Genomic DNA, 17,541 nt, shown 5'->3' with positions numbered 1-17,541 from the left:
TAATGGTGTTCCGTTGCAGTAGTAATAATTCCCTTGTCGACTTGACACATCACACACATATGTGCATGTAATAGTAGGGTTTCCTAATCGATAAACAGAGAAAAGTGAGATAAACAATCGTTATCAATGAATAATAATATTTAAACTAAAACATCATATATATATGATATATATATATATGATAGTTTTATCCTTTGTTTTTCTGTTGTTTGGTTGGGTGTATTTTTTTGTACATTTAAAGACTTATTTTATCCTTGTAGTTCACTTAAAGAATTCAATTTGGTATTTCATTTGTTTATGTTTGCATGCAGCTTTTGATTACATTTGCGCGCAATCATTTTGCAGTAGCACAGGTTAAGCATCTGGTGCAAGAAAATTGGTACCGTTAATTTTTAAAAAAAAAAGTTTAAATACATTTAAAAAAATATATGACGAAAGTTTTTATGAATTTTGAACAGATCAAAGTCATATGAAACCGCAAATTAAAATAAAAAAATAATGCATTTGTTTTGATTACTAAATGGATAGTTTTCATTATAAAACTTATGCACATATACTTTTTTTTAAAGAAAATTCTTTAATTTGTCCACATTTAGGAGTTTACACTACTACTTTTTTTGTATTGTTTGCTTCCAGAAAGCAATTCGCCGAAATCTTTTCTGTATGCAAGTGTCAATAGCGTGACCCTTATAGTAAAAATCCGGTGATTGCATGGATCTGTCATTGAAATAAACTATTATCAAAGACAAAAAAAAATTGACGATTATAACATGTTTGTGTGAAAAATGATAAAATCGTACAGAGGACTAACTTTATGATATATACATGCATTGTTGTAAGAATTGGATAAGCATTATTGTTCGCCAGTCACTCGTTTCATATGACTTTAACATATTTAAGAATTTAAATTATATACTGTTTTTATATTGAATACGGCTTGTAAAACCAGAACTTCAATCAGTTATGTATTAACATTTTTATCTGTTACAGTACATATTTCTAAGGGTTGTGCATAATAACACTGATATTAACCCTTCAAAATAATAGCTATTTAATAGATAGGTAAGTATGATCTACTTGTACTAGTAGTTGTATGTCGATGGTTTGTTTATCTTCAACTTTTTCTTAATCGTTATTTGAAAGATTTTCAGTCGGAAATATGGATATATGATATAGATTTCAAACATCTACGCTTTTTCAATTCAACACAAATGATATCACGGGAAGTAACGTGCGTGCCGTGTACGTCATTCATTATTGATTAAATTGTTTGCATTTGTATAGAAGGTGAACATTTTATTTTGAGGTCATGATATCTGTATTGCTAAATTATAAGTGTGTTTAAACATACTACAATAACCATTAAACATAATCATAAATCATTATAAAATTGAAATATGATCGATTAAAAAAATTTATAAGAATTTTTATTTAAAGTTTATGAATTGTAAGCCTAAAAAAGACAATAATTATAATACATTTTAAAGATATTTAAAGAAAGATAACGTAATGCCTTGCACATGCTCAAAACATGTTTGTTTAAATTGAATAAACTATAAACCAAAGAACCCCAACATTTCAAGATAGTTTCAATTCAATTGAAGTTGGTCAGACATAAGTAAATCAAAACCAATAGCTTTTTACCACTTTTTGGCTCGTTGTTCGTAAATGTGGATCCGACCACAACACCGAAATTCAATGCAACCATCCTTTTGTGGTATGAAACATTGAGGAACAATTTCATGCAAATCAATATACGTAATTACTCAAGTAATTGTATGAAAATCAAATGCCTTCCGGCGACGACGACATCGCCATACCATTATTTTACCAAATGTTTGTGGTCTCAAGAAACTCTATGTCCACTCTGAAGACTGGCATTATCAATCTATGCGTTTCAAATTCATTCGAATGCGTGTGCTTCAGACAGGAGTTTTTGTTTCTTAACACATATGAATCTATTTCAAAATAATTCATTAAAAAAGTTCGACAAATGCATATCGTATTTGATTAGTTGTCCCTCTAAATACATATTAACTGACGTAAGTTCCAGTTTTTCTTTTATTTTACCGCCGTACCATTAAATATTGTAAATGCTGCATTACATTTTTACAAATGAAAATCTTCCGGATCTGCTACTTTGATTCCTGCTATTTCCTTAGGCAATTCAAGCTAATTTTTCTTATCAACTTTGAACAATTTTTACATCAGGTGATGCGTTCTATTCGTTTATTTGACCTCTGGTATGTTCAGCAAACATGTTTATAGAGTCAACAGATTCATGTCACTTCAATTACGCACATAAGATGTCGTTTTGCTCATCATTATAGGCCACCTGCACATATGTAATATCTACAATCTTTCAATATTTTATCATTAGTCATTATATATCCAAGTCATATCATTCTTAACCACTTTACAACCCCACACACTAATCTGTAGACTATTTTTTTCATGTCGACTTTCAATGACTTTATATTTCTCCTAATCACCCTCATAAATGTTATTAGTCTGAAACTGCAAAATATATATCTTGTCCCAACAACATTATTGTATTTCGTCATCTTCCATAATTTCTGTCGTTTCCGATTCACTCTCAATATGCAATACTTTTAAATCTATTTCAGATGGACTTCTGAGAAACGCGACTGTTCTCGTCAACATTAAGCAACCTGAGTGCTTATCAATGTCCAAATCAACATTGCATTCTGAACTTACATCTTCGAGGGAAGTGATCAAATCTTTAACTGCACTTTCTTTCAATTTCAGATTATCATTCATTTGTCCTTGAAGTAAAAACAAGTGTTTGTTTGATTTGATTTCAATATTTGCCACGTTACTAATGATGTGTTTTTCTTTCTTACTCTCGTCCATTTTCTGTAGATAATCGTTTCGTCTTACCAAAAGTCTATTTTTCTCTGAGTCAAAATTCTGATTAAGTTCGCGCTTTATTTCTGCTTCAAAACTATCCAATGTATTATTGATTTTCAAACGATTTGCTTGTAACTGCGTGAAAAGTTCTTTCTTATTTGTATCCAATATAGAAATGTTCGTATCGGTAATATATGCAAGTTTTCTTTTCTATTTGTAGAGTCCTATCATTTAGTCCGTGAAACGATTCTTGTGTATTTATGTCTTCAATGATTTCCTCTATTTTCTGAATATTACTGCACTCAAAGTGATATTTTTGTTTGCATATAGCACAACAGGTACAATCGTGTGTTTTGCAATAATACTTGTATTCTTTATTTGTATGCTCTCTACATTTCATTTGAACTAATGCTATAAACGGTAGAATTGCTTCATACTCCTCAACGGTAATAGCAGTATGGTCTTTTGTAACACCGAGTACTTTATGGTAGTTATAACAACGTGTACATAGGAGTTCGTGGCATGATGAGCACCATTGAAGTGCTGGAAAGTTTGATCCCATTCGACTACATGGGTCACAGTAATTTCCAGACATATCTGTTTCGTAAAAATGTACAAAAGAGGAAAGGGTTAATTATGATTAGTGAACTTTTTTTTCAAAATTTCATGTCTTGTAATCATAACTAGATCTTCTATCTATCTATAATTCCTATTACTGAAATAAACGGGTTGGCTAAAGTCTGTTAATCAGGTGTTATCGAGAAAATCATTGAAAGTTCAGCATGTTTCATTGTATAACTTTTTAAATATATTTTTATCATAAAAAATATTCATGTCTAACAAAACAATTCAATGTACTGAATCCAGTGGTGTAATTATTATTTTTCTAGCTTCAATGTACGATCTATAAAATGAAAAGGCGGATTACTCATCAATAAATTTATACACATTTTTCACACAAACTGTACACAAAATTACATGTGCATGCAATTTACGTGCATGCAATATTTTGAACATCGAAAAAAAGACAGGCATTATGTTTGTTAACCATACTGAAATCATTGTGTGAAAAATCTTCACGAAAATCTGTATTTTGGTGACATAAATCAATCTTTATTTAAAACCTGTCTGTTAATGGGTCGGATGTATAAAACCCAGTCTGTTAATTGGTCTGTTAAGAGTTATGAATGGCAATAAAAGTATAATTTTATTGCTATATGGGGTGTTATCGGATCAAATGGGTAGGCTCAAGACGAGCGGCTAAAATATACGGAAACAACACATGAGCAATGAAACATAAAATATACGGAAACAACACATGAACAATGAACAATTTAAACAATGGAAATTGAAAATTGATAATAACGGTTTCAAAAAGTGTAATATTAAAGTAATGTTAATTTCATCCATGAATGGTCGCATATGTCATGTGGATTCTGTTTAATTGTCATGAATGACACCAATTTGTCATCTACATGGGTAACCAGTATATAAATCAGAGATAAACGTCGTAATGTAACTAAACATCAGTAAGTAAAATGTATTGGGATGCTAAAATATAAAGAATAGAGAAAGAATAATGAGTAAGATAAATAAAAGGTAAAAGGAAAAAAAGTCACGGAAGAAACGTGACATGACAATTTAAAGAATACAGAAATAAACAACACCCCTAATCCGAACCCTCATGGTATACACGATAATCTGGATGGAGTAGCAGAATATAGAATAATAGATAAGGACAGTAGAGAGTGATGCATTGCTAAAAAAGAGAGAAAAAATAATAATTGTTTAAAAATACAGACATGAAACACCCCTGGGTGTTGAAACAGTAACGGATTGCGATGTACTCATATTGGTGACAAATGCTAGATGTTTACATGCGGACAACTGCCGTTCTCCTCTACACTGATGAAGAAAGGAACAAAACGGAATAAAATGTATTAAAACTTAAGATGACCAAATGTAGCTGCATTCGCTCCTTTCCATTTACTTCTTGAGAATGATTTGTAAACAACATATGATTAAGTAATAGAAATAAAGAACCAATTGGATGATGCTTACGAATTAGGGTTTAACGTCCAGTGTCAAATATCATGTGCATATGAGAATGACAACACGTTATATGTACCCTGTGTTGTATAAGACAGACACTTTTAGTCGGATTTTAAAACGTGCTACTTTGAACAGACGCAAAAATTGAGGCTGATTGAAAACGTTAATAATAAATTCATGCATATTCCAGCGGCCAATCCATATCACGCTATATTGAAGTGACACATCCTTCAATAAAATGCAAAGAAAAATGCTCTTACTTGTAAATCACAACCGAAATGAATAACAGACGGACATTTTTACAAAACTTAATGAACAATTGAAATCAAGATATTTGAGGTTTGCGTTATTTCGCAAAAGTTTACGTTACAACGCAAAGTTCTGCGTTTTATCGCAAAGGTTTGCGTTATAACGCAAATATAAGAAAAAAAATTAAAAAAAAAAATGTGTGGCGCTAATTCGCTTCCGTAGGATACTGTTGTACCGTATTATCATTTTTTTTACTCAGGAACATCTCATTCTTAACTTTTTCTATGGGAAAATATAAAGGTAGCAAAAATAACTGTGGTTAAATAACTCTTAACTGACACAATTTCAATTGTCCAACCCATTAACAGACTTTATTCCCATAATTTTCACTAAAACGTGGTAATATTCACGTCATATTACAATTATGAAATATTTACCAATGTAATTTTATTTTTTAGAACCAAAGTACTATTTTGTGTCCTTTAAATGATATCTAAAATTGTTTGTTTCGACTTTTATTAAAAAAATTGCTATGCGTATAAGCATAAATACTACATACTTGCGCGACGCCTTTTAATTTTACTGAAAACTGCGTAGACTATGAAATGTTTTTACAAGTGGAAAATGTTCTATGATAGATATAATTTTGTCAGACACTTTTCTTTTTTTTTATTTGGTTCTCATAAAATGCCAAAAATCTGTATATTTAATAGTGTTTAACATTAAATTGTGCGTTCTACTCTTAACAGACGTATAACCAACCCGATTAACAGACCAATCTCCCATATAGCCGCATACTCAATATAGATTAACCGACCAATCTCTCGGTTAGCTGAGTGTCGGCCGTGTGTTTATTTATATTCATATTGGTGATTGTTATAAACCAAACAACTATTAATTATTACACATTCCACAGGCAAAACAAATCAAAATCAAAAGCAGTTAACTCCTTTGAAAATATATCATTACACAAACGTCATTGGTCAAATAAACTAAGTGTATATCTAGAACAATTAGGAAAAATCAGGATAGAGGCCTTAAGTTTTTTTTTTCGAAGTCAAAAATGAAATTACATTCAAATCAAAATCAGTAATATCAAAATGGTCTGGAAATGAAAAATGCAGTGTTCTTAGTGTAATCTAACATGGTCGCGGACTTTTCCCCCTGAACTTTCCTCAGTTGACTTGATCTTCAAAATCAAATAAATAAATAGAAACAACACAACCAACATTGAACTAAATGTACTAAGCCGGGAGTCTATTTTTCAGTGGTTGTCTATGGTCAATGTCTGTCGTTACGTTTTCGTTCTAGTAACTTAACGTAAACACCAAAGAGGCACCGTAGTTAAGCAAGAATCGTGGCGGTAGCTATGCCATGTTTGCTTATTTTTGCAATGTCCTTCGTTGAACGTAGTAAAGTTTGGTAGAAATTGATGTCGTGGTATAACTGAAATCGACTGCTTAAAATCACTTCTACAATAAACCTAGGCCAGTCTTCAATACCAAGTAATACAATTGTAACTACATCATAGCACATGGTAAGTACGTCTAAACAAGTGACAACTTTACGACAGATCCATCCATGGGCCACAAATGAAGATATAAATGGCTGAAAAAGCATATTATATTCATAATTAATCTGTTTATCAGCAATATAAAATCTGCAAGTTTGCAGAAACCAAAGTTTTGTTCTTCCCGCACAGGGATTCGAACTCATGCTTTTGTGATATTGAGACAACACTGTCTGCAATGTTTCCATCGCTCTAGACAACTCAGTCACCTAGACTACATTAAAGATTCAGCTCTCGGTGGCCTTATTTTACATTTCCTCGTCAGTCAAATCTAAGTTGTAACACAGTACATGACATATAAACATGGAGACGGAATTGATTACAGATTAGCTAAATTATCTATCGTAAAGGATAGTAAGATACAGTCACATAAATAATTATATACTTTTTTATTTCTGAGTAACATGAAAAACTACTAAAATAGTTATCAAAGGTACCAGGATTTTAATTTAGTACGTCAGACGCGCGTTTCGTCTTCATAAGACTCATCAGTGACGCTCATATCAAATTGAAAAAGAACTGAAATCTAAGAGTAGCTTCGATTCCCTTCACGGTCCAAAATAATGCTTAGTGGAAAATACATATTAATCTACTTTAAAATAAAACAAGTATGCATTTGAATATTAATTTTTTTTTTTTTTTTTTTTTTCAATATCCCTTTTGTGGAGTGACAACCCAAAACTAGGCACTATTCAAATATTCTAATTTAAAAAAGGCTTACCTTTTGTTTCATAAGCAATTGATTATCGTCATCAAATTGAACATTACTATAAGAGTTCATCTATGTTTACATAAAACGCCAATTTAAGTGATTTCTACTATTTCTATTAAAACTGAAAACAAAATTCTATTCACAAAACTTTGAAATTATACACATGATACATGCATATATGTGTAACATATTGTTTTGTTAATATTATGAAAGTGACATGTGTAAATAAGTTATAAGTTTGTGTTCAAAAGATGTTACAGCATTTCACTAATTCTTTTGTTTAACATATTGATTTTTATATTTCTATCAGTATCAATCTAAAAGATTCTTAATCGTCGCATTCGTGATGGCAATGGGACAGGCCTACACTGACATGTATTTTCAAACGATATTGAACACAACATGATTTCGCATGCCGCAGAAAGTTGTGTTCAATCGATAACGTAACTGAAAGACTGTTAATCTGTCTCATGTACCTAAGGACACTGAATGCGGCTATTTCGCCAAACAGATGGATTTTCTTTTCGCTGAACAATTTATTCCTAAAATAATAGTAATAAATGTATTATAAATGGGATTTGGATTTTTTTTTATGTCATTGATAATAATATCTATCATATATTCTACTGAACAAATAATTCTTTAAAATTAATTACAAAGGCATATGTGAATATCTGCTAATGGAACGAGGCGACCGGGTTCATTTTCTCAAACGAATCAAATGATAATGCACCTTTTTGTCATTATCATCATTGTGATTTATAATAAATATGCAACTGCGATATGTTTTAGGAATAAGTGCAATAAACAATTTATTATAATTTGTTTGAACATTGCATATTATTAAATGACAACTGTAATTGAATTCAAATTGTAATTTACATTGTAAACGCTATTATTCAATTAATTCATTCATTTTTTCCCATAATTTATATTTAATCCACAGGAAAACAGTTGTGTCAATGAAGACAGAAATGATAACATCTAACGTTCTTTAATTGGTTGGGTATTTAACATAAAACATGTCAAAACACTTATAAAAGAGACAACCCACCACAAGCAACCAAATGACACCGAAATAAACATATAGGTTACATTATGGCCTTCAACAATGAGCAAACAAAAGCCTATCAATATGAGCTTGTATGCTTGTAAGATATTTTAAGATCGAACTAAAAGATTTGTTTCACATGTTTCACTATGTTCATGTATTTGGTTTTGATGTTATATTTGTTATTCTCGTGGGATTTTGTCTGATGCTTGGTCCGTTTCTGTGTGTGTTAGTTACATTGTAGTGTTGTGTCGTTGTTTTCCTCTTATATTTATGCGTTTCCCTCAGTTTTAGTTTGTTACCCCGATTTTGTTTTTTGTCCATGGATTTATGAGTTTGAACAGCGGTATACTACTGTTGCCTTTATTTATCACTATTTCATTTTGGTTCTCTGGTCGATTGTAAACCAATCCTAAAGGAATGAAGTATCTCAGCTTATAGTGATACTAAGATATCTTTCAAGGAAGTTATCAATTCAATCAAGTTTAAATCAAGTGTTACGTTAACATAGCCGTATTTGGCACAACATTTTGGAATTTTTGGTCCTTAATGCTCTTCAACTTTGTACGTGTTTGGCTTTATAACTTTTTTGATCTGAGCGTCACTGATGAGTCAAATGTAGACGAAACGCGCGTCTGGCGTATAGATTTATAATCCTGGTACCTTTGATAACTATTTACGGAGATATTGTTTTCATTTTAAATAGGTTCAAATATATTTTTTTTAAATTTCTAACAGGTGTAAATATCTTCAACATGATACCATAAGTAGTTATTACTAACAATGCAAGAAAATACACGAAACTGTACTAAAAAGTAACATGTTACAAATTTATTATACACATTATAAATTAAAGAACTTTAAAATTGAACGTCAGTTGGCCACTCAATAGATTCTAAGGTTCAGATATGGGTCACGTGACAAAAGCCCAACTTTGTTTGTAACTTGGTACGCTCAGTGGGTCTCTTTTCCATTCTATATCGGTTCGTCTCATCTGTAGTTGTATTAAGAGAGAGATACAGCAGATACCAAAGGTATATTCAAACTCAGAAGTCTTAACATAGGTGAAGGTTTAGTCCGTCTATGTTCGAAAGCAAACTGACATCGATGTTGGTAGTAAACAAAAAAATGACAAAATCAAGACAGTCGGTTTCAGTTAGTTCTCCGCACTTGCTCCTCAAATTCGTTTGTTTATTTATATGTGACAAGATATATAAACAACCGAACTAAAATTGGGAGCATATGTGGAAATTCATTTTAATTAGATTGATACATATAGATGCTACCAATGCATCGAGCGTGATACGATATGTATCCACTCGAGGCAGTTAAATGTTCAAAGGCGTAGGTCAAGTAAGACCCCTTTTTGGCCCCAAAATATAGCCGTTTTACAAAATTGTTAACATGTAAACTTTTAGTTATTTATTGGAGAGAAGAATGCGTCTGCTACATAAACATGGGTTGTTTTTGACAATACTATGCACATATATCAGGTACTATCATCATTTAGTCATGATAAATTACTGAAATCTTCACAATTTTAGCAATTTAGTTAAATTGTAGACGGTTTCCGTCTTAAATGAAAGTGGCCGAATTTGTGTTCATTCTTCATATTGAGATGTCAGTTGTATTTGATGATAATACATAACATATATAAAGGTTGAGGGTGAACACGGATGCGGCCACTTTCATTTTTTACAAAAACCATCTGAAAAATTACATTTTTTGGCATATTTGATAGATTTTTCATATATTTATATTCTATCGAAATCTAATTGTGACGTCATTGTAGTCGTTTCTATTGGTTGCCGTCACATTTATTCTTACACTCAACGTAATTTCAAAGCTTGAAAAGGCATCAAAACAAGCAAGTGTGTGTCAGCTGTTTATGAGACATTCACACGATTTTACGATGTTCCTGACGGAAACCATGACTCGAGTATCCAACTGTAAGTACAATATCACTTATCTTATGTTTGTTTCCATACGATGTGTTAAATTCGCGAAACGTTAGGGTGTTGTTTTCTTTTTCTATACAAAAAAGGGGGAGGTGTTATATGGAATTCCAACTTGATGTTTATTTTATATTCCGACCGCGTGATCAATATAAAGTGTTATTTTTTTTGAAGTCGAAAATAAGTCTGGATTCGAGCATATAACACTATTTGTAGAGTTTCTATTTACTTACAATAAATTGCCATTTGATTTCAGAAAAATCAATTAAATATTTACATAAATTTACTGATTGTCGAATCACTAAATCAGACTGACTGGTATTATGCGACAAACATAATATGTATTTATTTCATTGATACTTTATTTCATGAAACATTGTATAGAAATGAAAATGAGATGGTCTTCTTCAAATGAAAAGTTAGCCTATGAATAATCAATTTTAAATATTGATGTATTAAAAAACATAACTCTAAATATATTGTATGACAAACTTCATTGTTTGTAAATCTTTGTAAAAATAACTTTAACTTTCATTCAGGAGAAAGTGGAGGATACATAATTGTTCTTTTTATTTATAATGAATAATAATCCAGTATCATGCTATATATGTGTAAGTATGTGCACATTATATAAATGTAGCTAGCTAGCAAGTAAAAAGTATTCATATTTTTAGAAAAAAGTTTTTTTTATTTATCCTTTATCATATTATAGCATGAATAAGAAAATATATATATGCAAAAAGGTGTCTAAAACAATAGCATTGTAATAAAAAATGTATAGATCTTCTATTTGATTGATCAAGATTGTTTGGATAAATTATCTCATTCAATTTTGACATAAAAAGTTTTTCAATTATGTAATGTGTTCTTTGTTGTCTTACAGGATGTGACCTGACTGTTTGCTGTACTATGAAATTAATTTGCCATCAATTGGAATTGACAAAACAGGCAAATTTCAGTATAACAAATAATGTGGTATCATTGCCAATGATTAAATAATGATACATTTGTAATACACAATGTACTTGGTTTTTTTAAATTTATCAGTAGTTTACTTAAACTCTAATTTTATTGTCATTTCAAAATAAATTTCAAATCTATAATTTCATTTAATGAACTGTTTGCATTAATGACTATAATTTAAATATGGTACAAGATTTTGAATTCATAGACATTACAATTGAACAAAATGCATATCTTTAATTATGTATATAACTTCAAGCTCATGTTCATTGCTGTCATCATATCTACATGATTAGAATTACAATTTTTTTTTAATATGATCAGCTAATTTTTTTAGAAACTTTAGAACATTCAAGACTTTTAATAATTTAAAGCTGCACATTATTAGATTTAACAAACAGTTTCATTATACATGTATTTTCTTGGGTCCTTATTTCACATATGTCTTGTTGACAGGATGACTTACTGATAGACTAAGTGTGTTTGAACAATCATTTATGATAAAGGTGATAAATCTTTGGAAAAGTTTTAATGATCATAGTATATGTATATATCAATTACTGATTTAATTAATGAGGATATAATTAAGTTGAAATATTCCAATTTATTTCATACATCTTCAATGTACATGGCTTGTGTAAAGTTTTGTGTTTAATTATGGTGGTTCTTTACAGTGAGTTACATGCATTATGACCAACAATTTGTTAATTTTCATTATTATTTTATTCAGATCAAATGAATATATCAAAACTGAGATAAAGTGACCTATAGAATTGAATAGAATAGAATAGAATATGATATTTTTATTTCCCAAATTACAAGGCCCATAAAGGGCATAAAATCAGATACAATTGATTAACATAATTGGTAACAACAACAATAATAGAGGCATATACATATATATTTGGAATATAAGCATCGGTCAGAATCAAGCTAAAACCCCATATATATTGTGAATAAAAGAATAATAAAATTACATTATATATGTTTTTATTCTCAAATTATTTACTTGACTTGGTGTCAGTGTTCATAACTGATCTCCTTAATTCAAGACAGTCACAAATATAACAGCCCAGTTTCTAGATTTGTGTTCTACCCAATACATGCTGAAATACGTGCCATTGTTATTATCTAGCTCGATATTATGTTATTTATAACTAATTGAACAGTTTTTTCATACTTTTAATTCTAGATTACAAAAAATATAACTACAAAAACCTTAAATGTTCGGCGAATCACCCAAAAGTTTTGAAGTTGCACACAGGAAGTAGAGCGTATTAGGAATCCTTATGTAGTTTTTTATCCCCTGAGCTTTTGGCTAAGATGTCAAAGTACAAATATACAAATATACATATTTAATCGCCGAAAATCTCTAAAGACAAGTAGTTTAAATTTCCCAAATGGCAAAAGTCGTAGGAATATTGTTTGTCGTCAAAACGTAGTCAACTACGTCAGTAGTCTATTAAAATAAGTTCAAATGTTCAATACATGCTGTTGGCGGCAATTTTAAATTAGAAGACAAAATTTTCGTATCTTTTTAATTTGGAGGCTGGGGTTTAAATTAGCGGTGGTCCGAGGTCCACGACCTTCTACTTTTGCAGTCGGACTTTCGACTTGGCTAATTGCTACGCCCGACGGAATTTCCACTTGAAAGAAAATTAAAAAAAATAATGTGTAAATTCGAGTTAAATCGTATCTGACTGACAAAAACAACATTGAAAACAAAATGGATGCCGTAAGACAATTACAATATCAGATCCGATTCCGGAAGCGGATAAGGGAAATTCCGGGTTTTGGCGATCAACAATTAAAAAATTCTAGACGGGTGACAAAATACATCTATGCATGGTAAATAAATATAAACACTAGAATTGAAAACCAAAAGATAGATTTATGTACAAGAAATAAAAAGCAGAAAATATTTTGTACAGAAACTCAAAATTACTTTTTGACAAATTTTAATGTCAAAATCCAATACAATGTGACAGCTGGGAACAGTATATTTAACAATATATGTTCCTGGTGACAGTATTTCTTTTCTTTATCAGTGATAAATCTTGATAATGCATGTAAGATGCTTTTAAAGTGTTAACTAATTACTGCAATTTCAATGGGTATTTTTTTTTCTCAATTTTGATGGGTCAGTTGAAATAGCTGGAAGTTTCTTACTTTATTTTCACAAATAGTGCAGTGGAGTCCTTTGGGCCACTCTACCCCCTCCTGTTTGATAACTGAAACGGATGAGATCCCCACCCCTCAACCATATACATTCATGTATGGGACTATATAACTAATCAAATGAAATATAGGGGAAGTCCCTAGGGTCATTCCACACCCTCCTGGTTTAGAACTTGGAAACAGTCGAGATCCCCACCCCTAAACCATATGTATTCATGTATGGGACTATATAACTAATCAAATGAAATACAGGGGGAGTCCCTAGGGTCACCCCGCCCCTCCTGTTTTGAAACTTTGAAACAGTCTAGATCACCCTCCCTAAACCATATATATTCATGCATGGGACAATATAATAAATTAAATGAAATATAGGGGGAGTCCCTGGCGTCACCCCACCCCTCCTATTTGAGAACTTGGAAACGGTCGAGATCCCAACCCTAAATCATATATATTCATGTATGGGACAATATAACAAATTAAATGAATTATAAGGGGAGTCCTTATGGTCACTGTACACCCTCCTGTTTGAGAACTTGAAAACAGTCGAGATTTTTTTGCCTTAATGATTAATTCATTGAATGAACATACATGTACAATATATGAATGCTTAATGTTTATTCTTTTAAATCTTCAAAAAAAAATTGAAGCAACATTGCCACAGTTTTCATAATTATGTTTGCCTTTGTATTTGGATAACTGCCTACAGCGCTTACAATGCTTTGATTTTTTTAATATTTACACTAGAAGTAAAACATAGCTTTAATGATGTCAAATGGATAAACCCTAAAAAGGGAGGATTGATTTCAAAATATTCATCACAAATCATGTGTTATTTTTACTTCAAAATTGCTATGAGAATAAACAGTGATAAAGCAATGTAAATAGAAAAGGTAAATTCAATGTGATTCATGTACTACAAGGATTAAAATAAATGTGTAGGAAATCATTCATTATTAAGGAGGTAGGAAGTATACATTATTCATTCTAGGATATTGATATCTACCAGTTGAAGGACGCCTCCGAGTGCGGGAATTTCTCGCTACATTGAAGACCTGTCGGTGACCTTCTGCTGTTGTTATTTTCTATGGTCGGGTTGTTGTCTCTTTGGCACATTCCCCATTTCCATTCTCAATTTTACACTGTTTTATTGGAAATTGTATCAACATTTTGACAGGGGACATTCTTTGTCTATGACATTAAAAAGTAAAACTACAAATGTATTTAATTCAAAACTTGAATGTTATTTTGTTTACTTTTAGCAATAAAAAATGAAAATGTTCTTAAATTTATAGACAATATTTCCAATTCTTTATACAGATAGACCAATTCTGAAAAGAACGACTATTACTCCTATAATGCTGATTTTGATCTTATACCTATATATCAAAATGGTTCTCATTTGAGCATGATATTCAATTGCATTAGTCGATTATATTATGGATAATAAATATGAAAAATCTCATTTCAAGACTTGGTTTTCATTTTATTAATCTAAATCCTATTGATATTAAGATGTATTTAAAACACTTTCAAGAGAGAATCAATGATATAGCCTTCCAAAAGCAAGAGACTGACATCAATCAAAATAAAAAAATGAACTTTTTTAATATACTTTATAAACCAAATAAAAGACCCTCGTATGTTGATCAATGCAAATCCAAAAGTGATAGATCAACATTATGTAAATTGAGGTTAAGTGCTTATACTTTATCTATTGAAAGAGGGCGATATCTAAAAATACCAAAGCAGAATAGGGTATGTCTTTGCTGTAACAATGGAGACATTGAAGATGAACTTCACTTTCTTTTAAAATGTTCCTCCTATAAATATGTGAGAGATAACCTTATTAAAAAATTAAATAATGTTCTATTGAACAACAAATCTTCTTCCTTATCATATAACTTGCTTATATCAATTCTAAATAGTAATTCCCAAACAATATTAAAAATTGTTGTCAACTATTTGAATGAATGCTTGTTGGTGAGAAACTCATTACTAAAAGGTACTTGATTTTTGTAATTATGGCACCCTCAACGGAGTTGGGGTGACATCTTGTTATTGTTCGTTTCTTTTTTTTCTTTTTATTATTATTATTATTTTTATTCTTCCACACATTTTGTCCATACTATTTCTCAGAATAGGGCAGACCAATGTTGATGGAACTATACCAAAATATGAACCGCCATGTTAAGTTGTGCAAGAGACATTGGAATGGTAAAAAATGGCCGCCGTTGCCATGGAAACTGATAAAATGTGAAAAAAATTGCAAATTTTAAATCTTTCATTATAAGACCTACCCGGACGAAACTTAGTGGTAATGTTCCTTGGTATGCCTAGAAGTTGTGACAATATAAGAAAATTCCAAAATGGCCGCCATTGTCATGGAAACAGGGTGAAAGTTTAACATTGGCCCTATGGGAAAATACATTAAAGATGCATTTTCTTGAAGAATATAGCAACAATACCAATGAAACTTTATAGATATGTAACATGGCATGTCCCAAAGTGGTACCTGTCTTTGGAACTTTAAAATGGTACCCGTTACCATGGAAATAGCAAAAATTTCAAAAATTTCAAAATGCTCCAAAATTAATGAAACGTTACAACAATGTTAATACACATCTGTAGATGCAATCTTTGACTTTGGAATTTTCAAAATGGCTGCCGCTCACCTGGCAATAGGGGAAGGGTGCCATCCGCTATTGCTTGCAATGGCAAATCTAGTAATGTATATGCTCCTCATTTATTTTTTATATATTTCTCTCATAATTATCCACTGTCACTCCTTCATTGTATATATATTATTGTAGTTAGTCTTTAATTTGTTGCCATAACCATTTATTGTCAATGTGTTAGTGCTAATAAAGTTAACAATTATAAAAACGAGTAGAACAAGGGCATACTGGCCACTAAGGTCGATATTTTTTGATTTCCCAGAAAGAGAATTTGAAAAAACACTTGGCTAACATACGGCAAAGAATACAGATATTATAAGTAGTACTAAAAATGTGTTCAAAACTCCGAAAAAGCACAAAATGTGAAATGATGGGACTTTGCAGTTGGTTATATATGCATTATCTTTAAAAATAAAACTTTGGCATGATTTTTTAATGAACTTTAGATCATAGGCTATCCATAGGTGTCTTCAACGATAAATTTAAACATCCGTATGCCCTTGTTCTACTACGATTTATTTGTCAGTATTTTACTTTCTATTTCGGGTGGTCACGTGACCTTTTCTCTTAGTCTAAAAATAGATTTTGATTTTTTTTTTCAAAATCTTCATCTAATGTCATAATACACACCGACTATACCATTATTGGAGACAACTTTTCTTTTAACCAGACACTGAATTTAAAAACACTGCAATTTCGCATATTTTCACTGCGTACTGATGCTTTGAAAATCATGTAAAATAATTAAGCTTAAAATCATAATTAAAAGAATTTGATATAAGAAATTATTTATAGAAACTATAATGGTATCTAAGATAATAACAAATACATTGCTTTGCCCTGTGCAGCTGGATACGACCGCAGATGTCCAACGCTGAAACGTCGGGGCAAAAATGGACACAATATTTTCGCCTTGTAATTAAATATTTGACACATAATAGGTTTCTGACACAGAATAACTGGTCAAAGAACTTAGAATTTGTTGAAAGATTTGAACTAATATTCATGTTTTGCTATTGTGCAATTAACCATGCTGTTGTGATTTGCCCCCCTCCCCCAAAAATAAAAAAACAATTAACATCCTTTTTTTTTCTTTTTGCCAATACCACTTTGCTGTTGAGAATTGACCCCACCCATAAAAAAAACCCCACCCCATCCTTTTTTGGCAAAAAAAGAAACAAAAATTTCTGAAGAAAAAAATTGTCCCCCACACATTTGTTTTACTCCCCCCTCTAAGTTTTTTCTCCCCCCCCCCCAAAAAAAAC

The sequence above is a fragment of the Mytilus galloprovincialis genome, chromosome 4 (assembly GCF_965363235.1).
Source record: "Mytilus galloprovincialis chromosome 4, xbMytGall1.hap1.1, whole genome shotgun sequence".
NCBI classification, from domain to species: Eukaryota; Metazoa; Mollusca; class Bivalvia; order Mytilida; family Mytilidae; genus Mytilus; species Mytilus galloprovincialis.
Note: the sequence above shows the minus strand (reverse complement) of the source record.